Genomic DNA, 9,171 nt, shown 5'->3' on the forward strand with positions numbered 1-9,171 from the left:
TTCTCCTTTACCTGTAATTTATTCATACATTTATTAGTCCCATTAATTAGAGAGATTTATGCCAGTATGCTCGTCGGTTAAGGAAGCTCCCTAACACCTTTACCGAGGCGATTTATGTGGTTTATTTTACTTTGTGCCCTCTTCTGTGTCACGTTTGCTGGTCTACCCTGTACCCTCCTGTCTCTCTCTCTTTCCTAAATTTCTTTTCTGTTTCTTTCCCAGTTTGTGTTCAGTCCACATCCGTTTGCATTTCCGTGTCTTCTCCTCCATCCTTTCCATCCTACCCCTCTCCTTTCAATCCTTCACCCCCCTCTCCTACCCTTCTTTCTTTACCTCCCTTTCTACCCCTCCTATTCTCACCATACATCCCCTCTCCTCACGCCTTTCTCTCACCCTCTCTTCTCCTCCCTTCTGGACTCATCCCTTCTTTTCTCCCCTCTCCACCTTATATCCCTCCCATTCCCATCCCTCTTACGCTCCCCCACTCTTCCCTTCATCAGTCTTTCTTTCCCCTCTCCTCCCTTCTCCCTGCTCCCGTGTCCGTCTCTCCCTTTCCTCCCTTATGCCCCCGCTCCCCGCTCCCATCACCCTCCCTCCCTTCCCTCCCATGCCTTCCCTTTCCTCTCCTTGTATCCCTCCCTCCCTCCCCTCCCCAGCCACCCACACAAACCACAAGGTATTCAGACCGTTTATGCCTTCTCACATTCCCCTCTTTTTTCCCCTTCTTTCCTCTCTCTCTTCCCTCCTTTCCCCCCCTCTTTTTTTCCTCTTTTCCCCTCTGTTTTTCTGCCTTTTCGTTTTATTTTTTCGTTTTCCCCTTTTCATTCTCCTTTTTACCTCTTATTTTTAGCATTCATTTTCCTCTGTGCCCCTTTTGCTCTCTCTCTCTCTCTCTCTCTCTCTCTCTCTCTCTCTCTCTCTCTCTCTCTCTCTCTCTCTCTCTCTTTCTTTTAATAACACACTTGCATACTGAGGCCATCACACACACACACACACACACACACACACACACACACACACACACACACACACACACACACACACACACACACACACACACACACACACACTACACTTCTCACGCGAGCCTTGACAGAAGTGTTTTTAAGAGAGTATACACACACTGGCTTTAAGGCCCTTCACATCGCTCTGAATCTTCGTGTGTGTGTGTGTGTGTGTGTGTGTGTGTGTGTGTGTGTGTGTGTGTGTGTGTGTGTGTCTATAGGCTATGTTTGCGATGCTTGGTGTGCGTGAAGAACGAATCAGGAACTACTTGTGTGTTACCCTTGAGAGAGAGAGAGAGAGAGAGAGAGAGAGAGAGAGAGAGAGAGAGAGAGAGAGAGAGAGAGGGGGGGGGAGGGAGAGAGAGCTGGATGGTGTTGTCTTTGTACTGTGAGGGAGACAAAGCGTGAAGTATTTGGTCAACAAGTGGAGTAGGCCTTGTCAACACACACACACACACACACACACACACACACACACTCTCTCTCTCTCTCTCTCTCTCTCTCTCTCTCTCTCTCTCTCTCTCTCTCTCTCTCTCTCTCTCTCTCTAGTGCTTGTAAACATTGGAGGGGTACCAGAGGAGTGTTTTCATGCCCACCTTCTCTTAACATCCCAAACAGCCTGGCGCAAAACTCGGCATTGTTGGTCACGTCTTGGGCATACAGAGAGAGAGAGAGAGAGTTGGAGATTGTGTGTGTATGTGTGTGTGTGTGTGTGTGTGTGTTTGTGTGTGTGTGTGTTTATATTCCTCCTTGTTTTTATGTCCTAGGATGAGAGGCTGGAGGAAGGTGAAGATGGCTGTACATTCTCTAGTTCTTAATGTGATGGTAAATAGGATGTTGAATGTTGTGCTGTGTAGAGGTGTAAGTATAGTGGTGGTGGTGGTGGTGGTGGTGATTAAAGTTGAGGGGTTTAGGTGTAGATGTGATGGTAAATAGTGAGTTGAGTGTTGTGTAGTGTGGAGGTGTAAGTAGGGTGGAGATGATGATGATGACGATGGTGATGATGATGGTGATGGTGAAAGATGAGGGGTTGAGGTGATGATAGCTGTGCATTGTCTAGTGGTAAATGTGGTGGTAAAGAGAGAGCTGAGTGGTGTGAGGTGTAGAGGTGTAGGTAGGGTGTTTGTGATGATGATGATGGTGGCGAAAGATGAAGGGTTAAGGTAAAGGTGGGTTCGCATTATCTGCTTGTACTTGTATAGGGAGTTAGTGTTGTAGTTTCTAGAGGCGTGAGTAAGATGATGATGATGATGATGAGAATAATGATGATGATGGTGTAATGGTGATGATTAAATGTGGTGATGGTGAAGGTGTTCATGATAAAGATGATGATGGCAGTGTCAATGAGAAGAAATTACCCTCCATCTTCACCAGCTGGTTAAATAATAAAATGAAGAAATAAATAAGTTAATAAGTAAATAAATTAAATCCGGCCTAAGCACGATATAGCTCTCTCTTTGCCCCTGGGGATGCGAGGTCAGGGCTAAAGGCGTGACCGAGGACAGCGATAGGGTCACAGGGGGGCGGGGCAGGGCTACTGTGCTGCCTTAACTGATAGGTCAGGCCAGATTACACCCAGATAAGGTCAGAAGGAGAGAGAGAGAGAGAGAGAGAGAGAGAGAGGACTGAGATGAATTTACAGTGCCACATTTCTCCCATCACTTGAGGCTTAGGTTAGCAGGTCCATCCCTAATGTAACCCAATCTGGCTTTGAATTATTGCTCAATAATGGTTTAATGTAGCTTAGGTTAACTCTCAAGGGTGACTAAATCGTTGCTCAGACATTTCCTTACTCAACATATCAAACAGCAACAGGCAGTCCATTCTGCGGCGTTCGGGATCATGAGGGTCCAAGACTGGGAAGGATTTTTATAGCGAGAAATACGTGTACTATTATTTAATGTCTGGGTCAGTCTTGTACAGTTTATTCTTATCTTATTTGATCCCTGACTCCTGATTCAGTAAACATCGGAGTCTTTCAGTACTTCACGTAGACGTATCTTCTTATTCGTGAAATTTTCCAGCTTAAATTCACTGTTTAAGCGCAGAAACAGTGATGAAAAAGTAACATTTCTCTTCAGTAGGCGGGTGGCTCTTGTAAGGTTGAAAACTGCATGATCTTGTTGTTGTTATGATGGGCATTTTTGAGGGAATGACATGGGATTGTAAAGGCACCATAACTGATAACCACCATAAAGGTCATACCGAGATAAGGTCACAGCGGGAAGGTGGGACGGCTGCTTTGATAGGTCATGCTAGGTCAGCTTCCGTGGACAGGCAGGTCACGTCCTTATCTTCACCTCCTGCCGCTGGTTCTCACAGATATAGAGCTACCGGGTCAGACCAGGTCACCGAGGCGGGCCTAGATGGGTCCTAATGGGTCCTTTGTTGGGGTTGATTGTCTTGGCTGGCAGGTCACTTTCTCAGGAGACGTTTTTTGAGAGATGTGTGGATCTGATACTCCTCCTGTCATCCTCCACTCTCCCAGTTTTCTTCAAGTCTTTCTCTTCATCTTCGGTCTTCCTTCCTCTTTCCCCAGTCTTCTAGTTTTCTTTAAGTCTTTTCTTCTTCGGTCCTCCTCCATTTCTCTTCCTTCATCCTTCTAGTTTTCTTCAAGTTTTTCTCTTCTTCTTCTTCGGTCTTTCTCCATTCCTTCAGCATTTCTTAGGTTACTTTGTGCTCCTCCGATCTTTCTCTAATCCTCCGGTCTTTCTTCAGTCATCCTCCTGTCTCCGGATGCTTCCACTACCTCTCGAGTTACGCCTCCATTTATCCAGTTCTTCCTCCACTTCTCCAGTTCCCTCTCCCCTTCTTTCACCTTGCCAGTAATCATCTTCCACCTTTCACCTTACTCGTCTTCTTCCCTTATAGATTTTCCCATCTCTTATTTTCCTTTTCATTTCTTCCTTATCCCTTCACTTCCATCATTGTCTCTTAGTTTATGTAGTTTTCGACAGGCATCAACAAAAGGACCTCCATTTCCATCCCTACTCAGTAACGATTCCAGTTCCCACCACGCACCACCACCCTCCCTTACACACTCTCGCTCCTAATCTCTCCATATCGTTCTCGCCCACCCTCTCAGTGCCATTTACTTTCTCATATTTCCATCTCTTATTCTCTCCCAGTTCTATATCTGATCATTTTTTGTTTTGGTATTCCCAGTTCCTTCCTTCTCTCATCTTTTCCACCTCTCCATTCCTTCCACGTCTTCATCATCCATCTCTTCAACGCCTGTTTGTTTTAAATTCTGATTCGTCTTTCGTCTTTCTGTGATTTTTTTTGTCTTAATTCTTCACCTTCTTTCTTCTTGTTCGCCGTCTTCTACATGCTTATTCCAAATTTATATTCCTTACACACACACACACACACACACACACACACACACACACACACACGCCCTTCCACCTCTCTTCCTTCCCATCCCTCTCTCACACAGAATAGATAGACAGACAGGCAGGCAGGGAGGGAGGGAGATGAGAGGAGACGGGTCAGACAGGGGACCGTCTAAGAGATACCCCACCACTACCTGCCTCTCAGACGGTTTAAAGGGGTGGTAGCCGGGGGGACAAGTGGGTTTAGAGGTGCAGGGGAGGGGGGTTGAGGATAATAGGGAGAGAGGTCGAGAGGGAGGGAGAGGGGACGAGAGTAAGATGAGATGAAGATGGGGAAGTGAGGAGAGTTAGGAGATACAGGAAGGAGGAGAGGTTGGAAAGTGGAGGGGTTGAGGAGGAAATAGGAGTGGGTGAGGGAGAAGGAGAGGGGAGTAGGATGAAGGAAGGAGGATGGAGGGAATAGTAGATGGCTAGGATGAGGATAGTGAAGGAGGTGAGAAAAGGAGGCAGGAAGAATGAAGAGGTTGAAGGTGAAGGGGTTGAGAGGTGATCATGATTGGTTGAGGGAGAAGGGGAGTAGGAAGAAGGAAGTAGGATGGATGGAATAAAATAAGGAGAGAAAGAGAAGAGAAGAGGGAGGTAAGAAGGAATGGAGAGGTTGAGGGAGGTTGAAGAAGGGTGAGGTTTAGGGATGGAGGGAAAGTGAGGGAGGAAAGAGGGAGAATCGGGAGGGGTGGAGAGAATGGAGGAGGGGGGACAGAGATACTTTGATAAGGAGAGAGACAGACACAGAGACAGAGACGGAGACAGACAGACAGACACAGACACACACACACACACACACACACACACACACACACACACACACACACACACACACACACACACACACACACACACACACACACACACACACACACACACACACACACACAGAATGAAAAGACGTCACTTATTTATCAAAGGGATTCACCTCTATCGCACCCATTTATAGCATAGATATTTATTTATTTATTTATTTTTTGTATGCCGCGTAATCTAGAGTTTGAATTCTGACTTATCTTTCTCCTAAGGAAGCTAGAATCCAAAGCTAACGAGTCCAAACAACCCCAGTGAATAGTTAAGATGGTTTGTTACTAATTCATCTATAACTATTAGGGTCGTTCATGATTCAGAATTCTTGGGTAACTTTAGCATCTGACATTTCTCACACGTTCACTCACACGTCTCAAAACATCAGACCTTGACCGCATTTCCTCCCTTTTACTTTCTGTGCCTTCCTGTCTCGCATCCTCCTCGGGTCATGCCCTCCAGAATGACGCCAAAACCCGTGAAGGGAATAGAAAATCCATGAAAGGAAGGGAACAACGCCTCCTGAATTCTCTATGCTAAATGCGCCTAATGCAGTGAGAGAAAATGGGAAGGGTGGGAGAGGGGGACTGCTCTATTTTATTCCCTCTCCGGTATTCTGTCGGACCCCTGACGAGAAACAGAGGCAGGGTGACCGCGCGACCCAGCCAGCAGCTCTCAGACGCCACTAGTGAGAGGAGGGTCGTGGAGTCAGGTCAGGGAAAGCGGGACAAAGAGGGAAAATGGGGTATTGTGAGCTAGTTCAAAGGACTAAAGAAAAATAAAAGAGAGAAAGGTCTGGCACGCTCCTGACCTCACTACTGACGGACGGACGGGGGCCAAAATTGTTAAAAAAAAACGAGCTAAATACCCTACAGCGTCCTTGTATAGAAATTAACCCCGTTCCTACAGTGACTTTTTATTGAATTTATTTATGCTAAGCCATCCAGTATTTTCGGTTTAGGGGAAATCTCAAAAGTGGCAAGAGAAGTACTGCCGCAATAATTGATACAGGAAATAGGTCAAAAATAGGTCACAGTCACACCCAGGGAGGTCACGGTACACTGGTCACATTCGGGCAGGTCATCACGGTTCAACATAGGTCATCCTCCACGCCCGTTAGTCCAGTCCTCGAGAACGCATTCCGAATTTAGTCCACGGCCTCTGAGTCTTGTATGTCTTAATGAAGCGGGGAATGGAGAATGTTGGGTTGGGGAGCCTGAGGTAAAGGGAGCTTAGTTTAAGGGGAAGGGGAGGGGAAGGAAAGGGGAACCAGGACCTTGAGAAGAGAACAAGCTGGGGATGGGGAGAAGGAAGGGGAAGATAAGAAGGCGGGGGATTGAGAGGGGAGTTAAGGCTTGGGGTGGGAGAGGGGAGAATGAGGACGAGGGGAAGTAAGATCGGGAGGGGAGACGGTGGGGAAGGAGCGCTACGCCCAGGTGTGTGGGAGAAGGTAGAGGAGCAGTTGAGATAGTGGATGAGGGAAGGGAAAGGGAGAAGAAGCGGGAAGAGGAGAAGAAGGGGGCTGGAGAGGGGACTAAATTGAAGGCGACGGTGTGGGGAGGGGGGGTTAAAGAGATTCTCCACCCCCACCCCCCCACCCGTCTGTCTGTCTGTCTCTCTCTCTGGTGGAATTCCTAGCCTATGACCACCAAAGCAGCCTCTATCCACCGTAACACTGCCTTTTATTACCTCCCACACACTCTTAGGCACACGGACGCGCACGTACACAAAGATCTCTCTCTCTCTCTCTCATGTAATTCCCTTTTTCATACACACACTCATACCAGTATATACCCATATGCATTTTTATGGACCGGTGTGTGTGTGTGTGTGTGTGTGTGTGTGTGTGTGTGTGTGTGTGTGTGTGTGTTCTAGTATATACCGTTTTGTATCCATTATTCATACTTATAACAAAAATAAAACTTATATTTCCATCGACTTTCTCTTTCGCTTCGTGTATCCCAAATTAGCTCACCTCCCGGCCCCTGCTCCCTCCACTAACAACCATTAGACCCCATAAAATCAGGCTATTATACCGAGAACCTTCATGTTTCGCCTAAAAACACCCACAAACACCTCCCTACCCCCCAAATCACCCCCCCTTCACCCCCCAGTCACCTCCCCCTCGACCCGTGACCTCCCTTGCCCCCACCCACTCTAATTGACCTCTAAATAACCCTTAAGTAGCCAAACAGGGTCAAATTTTACAGGGTTATTTTGAAGACGCCTGAGAGAGAGAGAGAGAGAGAGAGAGAGAGAGAGAGAGAGAGTTGTGGGTCAGTACGATAGGTGTGGCTCTTTTTTTACTATAATTTCGAGATCTTAAAACTGTTCTTTCACATTTTCTTCTGCTGTTTATCTCGCATTTATATTATTACAGGCTTTCTTTATCTATCTGCTGTTTGCACATACTTCACTTACTTAGTCTCAAATGCTTCGTTATTTCAGCTATGTATTCGCCAAACGTAGAGAAGATACTTATTTCTTTAACTGTACATACACGCATACACACACATCACCTCCTCTGCCCACCACCCTCTACCCTTCCCCACCCTGTCCTCCCCACCACCCTCTCCCCCACCCCTCCCATCCTCCCCATAGAGCTCCCCTCCCCACATGGAGCTCCGTAAATGGACTGGCGGATCACTTTCTGAGGGTGCGTTAAAAGCCTCTATTGGGGGATTTCAACCGGACAGTAGATAGTGATCTTATGTGCTCGTGGAGAGGAGGGTGCGTGGAGGAGGAGGAGGAGGAGGAGGAGCAGGAGGAGGAGGAGCAGCAGCAGCAGCAGCAGCAGGAGATGAGGTGTGAAAATTGCGTGTAGGCAGAGGAGGAGGAAGAAGAGAAGGAGGAAGAGGAGGTTGAGGAGGAGGAGGAGAGGAGAGCATAGGAGGAGGAGAGGAGAGGATAGGAGGAGGAGGAGTGAAATGGAAAGGGGAAGCTAAATTAGAAAATGTGTGAGAGAGAGAGAGAGAGAGAGAGAGAGAGAGAGAGAGAGAGAGAGAATACCCAAAGATAAAAGTTTGCTTGTTCAGAGAGAAATCACGGAAGGAAACAGGTACTTCAAACAAACACTTTTAGGACAAGAGGAAGAGCCAGGCAAATAGGAGGGTATCTTTGGTCTGTTGTGAAGAGGAGAGGAAGAGGAAGGGAGGATGGAAGGGAGAAGAAGAGGAGGAGGAGGAGGAAGGAAAATTAGGGAGGAAGAAGAGAAGGAGGAGGGGAAGAGTGAAGGAGAGAAGGGATGAAGAAGAGAAAGAAAGGAAGGGACAAGGAGAGGAGAAGAGGAATAGGGGTAGGGGAGAAGAAGAGGAGGAGGAGGAAAGGACGGAAAGGAGAAGAGAAGAGAAGAGAAGGGGGAAAGAAGGGAGAAGAGAGAGAGGAGAGAATATGGAAGAGGAAGGAAAGGAGAGGAAGAAAGAAAGGAGATTAAGAAGAGGAGGAGAGAAAGGAGAGGAAGAAGAGGAGAAGAAAGAGGAGAGGAGAGAACCAGTCAAGCAGGAAGGTATCTTTAGTCTTTTGTGAGGGGAAGGAAGGGAAAGGCGGAAGAGGGAGAGAGAAGAGGAAGTCGGGAAGTGGCCTGAAGTGCATGAGAGGAAGGACAATGGGATGGAGAGAGAGAGAGAGAGAGAGAGAGAGAGATTAAACAGGAAGGCGCAAGGAGGAGGAAAGTTCATAGTAGGAAAGATTATTGAAGGAAAAGTAATTAGGAACGATAATTAGGGACACACTGAGCAATGACTTTTGAAACTTGCTTCGGTGATCTTCGAAGCCCAACAAAATCCCCAAAATATTTCGTGAGAGTGTCATATATTTTCGTCTTAAAAGTAGAGCGATAATATTTTCCTCTGCTGTACATTATATTTTTTTTCTTCAAGTATGAACGTGGATATTTCAAGGAACTGGCGAACATCTTTTTTTTTTTCCCCAGTAGGTGTTGCCTCCTTCTTCCTGGACTGCGTAAAATCGGAATATCTTGT

This window comes from Coenobita brevimanus, chromosome 69 (assembly GCF_032717465.1).
Source record: "Coenobita brevimanus isolate Jiangsu-jjx chromosome 69, ASM3271746v2, whole genome shotgun sequence".
Taxonomy (NCBI): domain Eukaryota; kingdom Metazoa; phylum Arthropoda; class Malacostraca; order Decapoda; family Coenobitidae; genus Coenobita; species Coenobita brevimanus.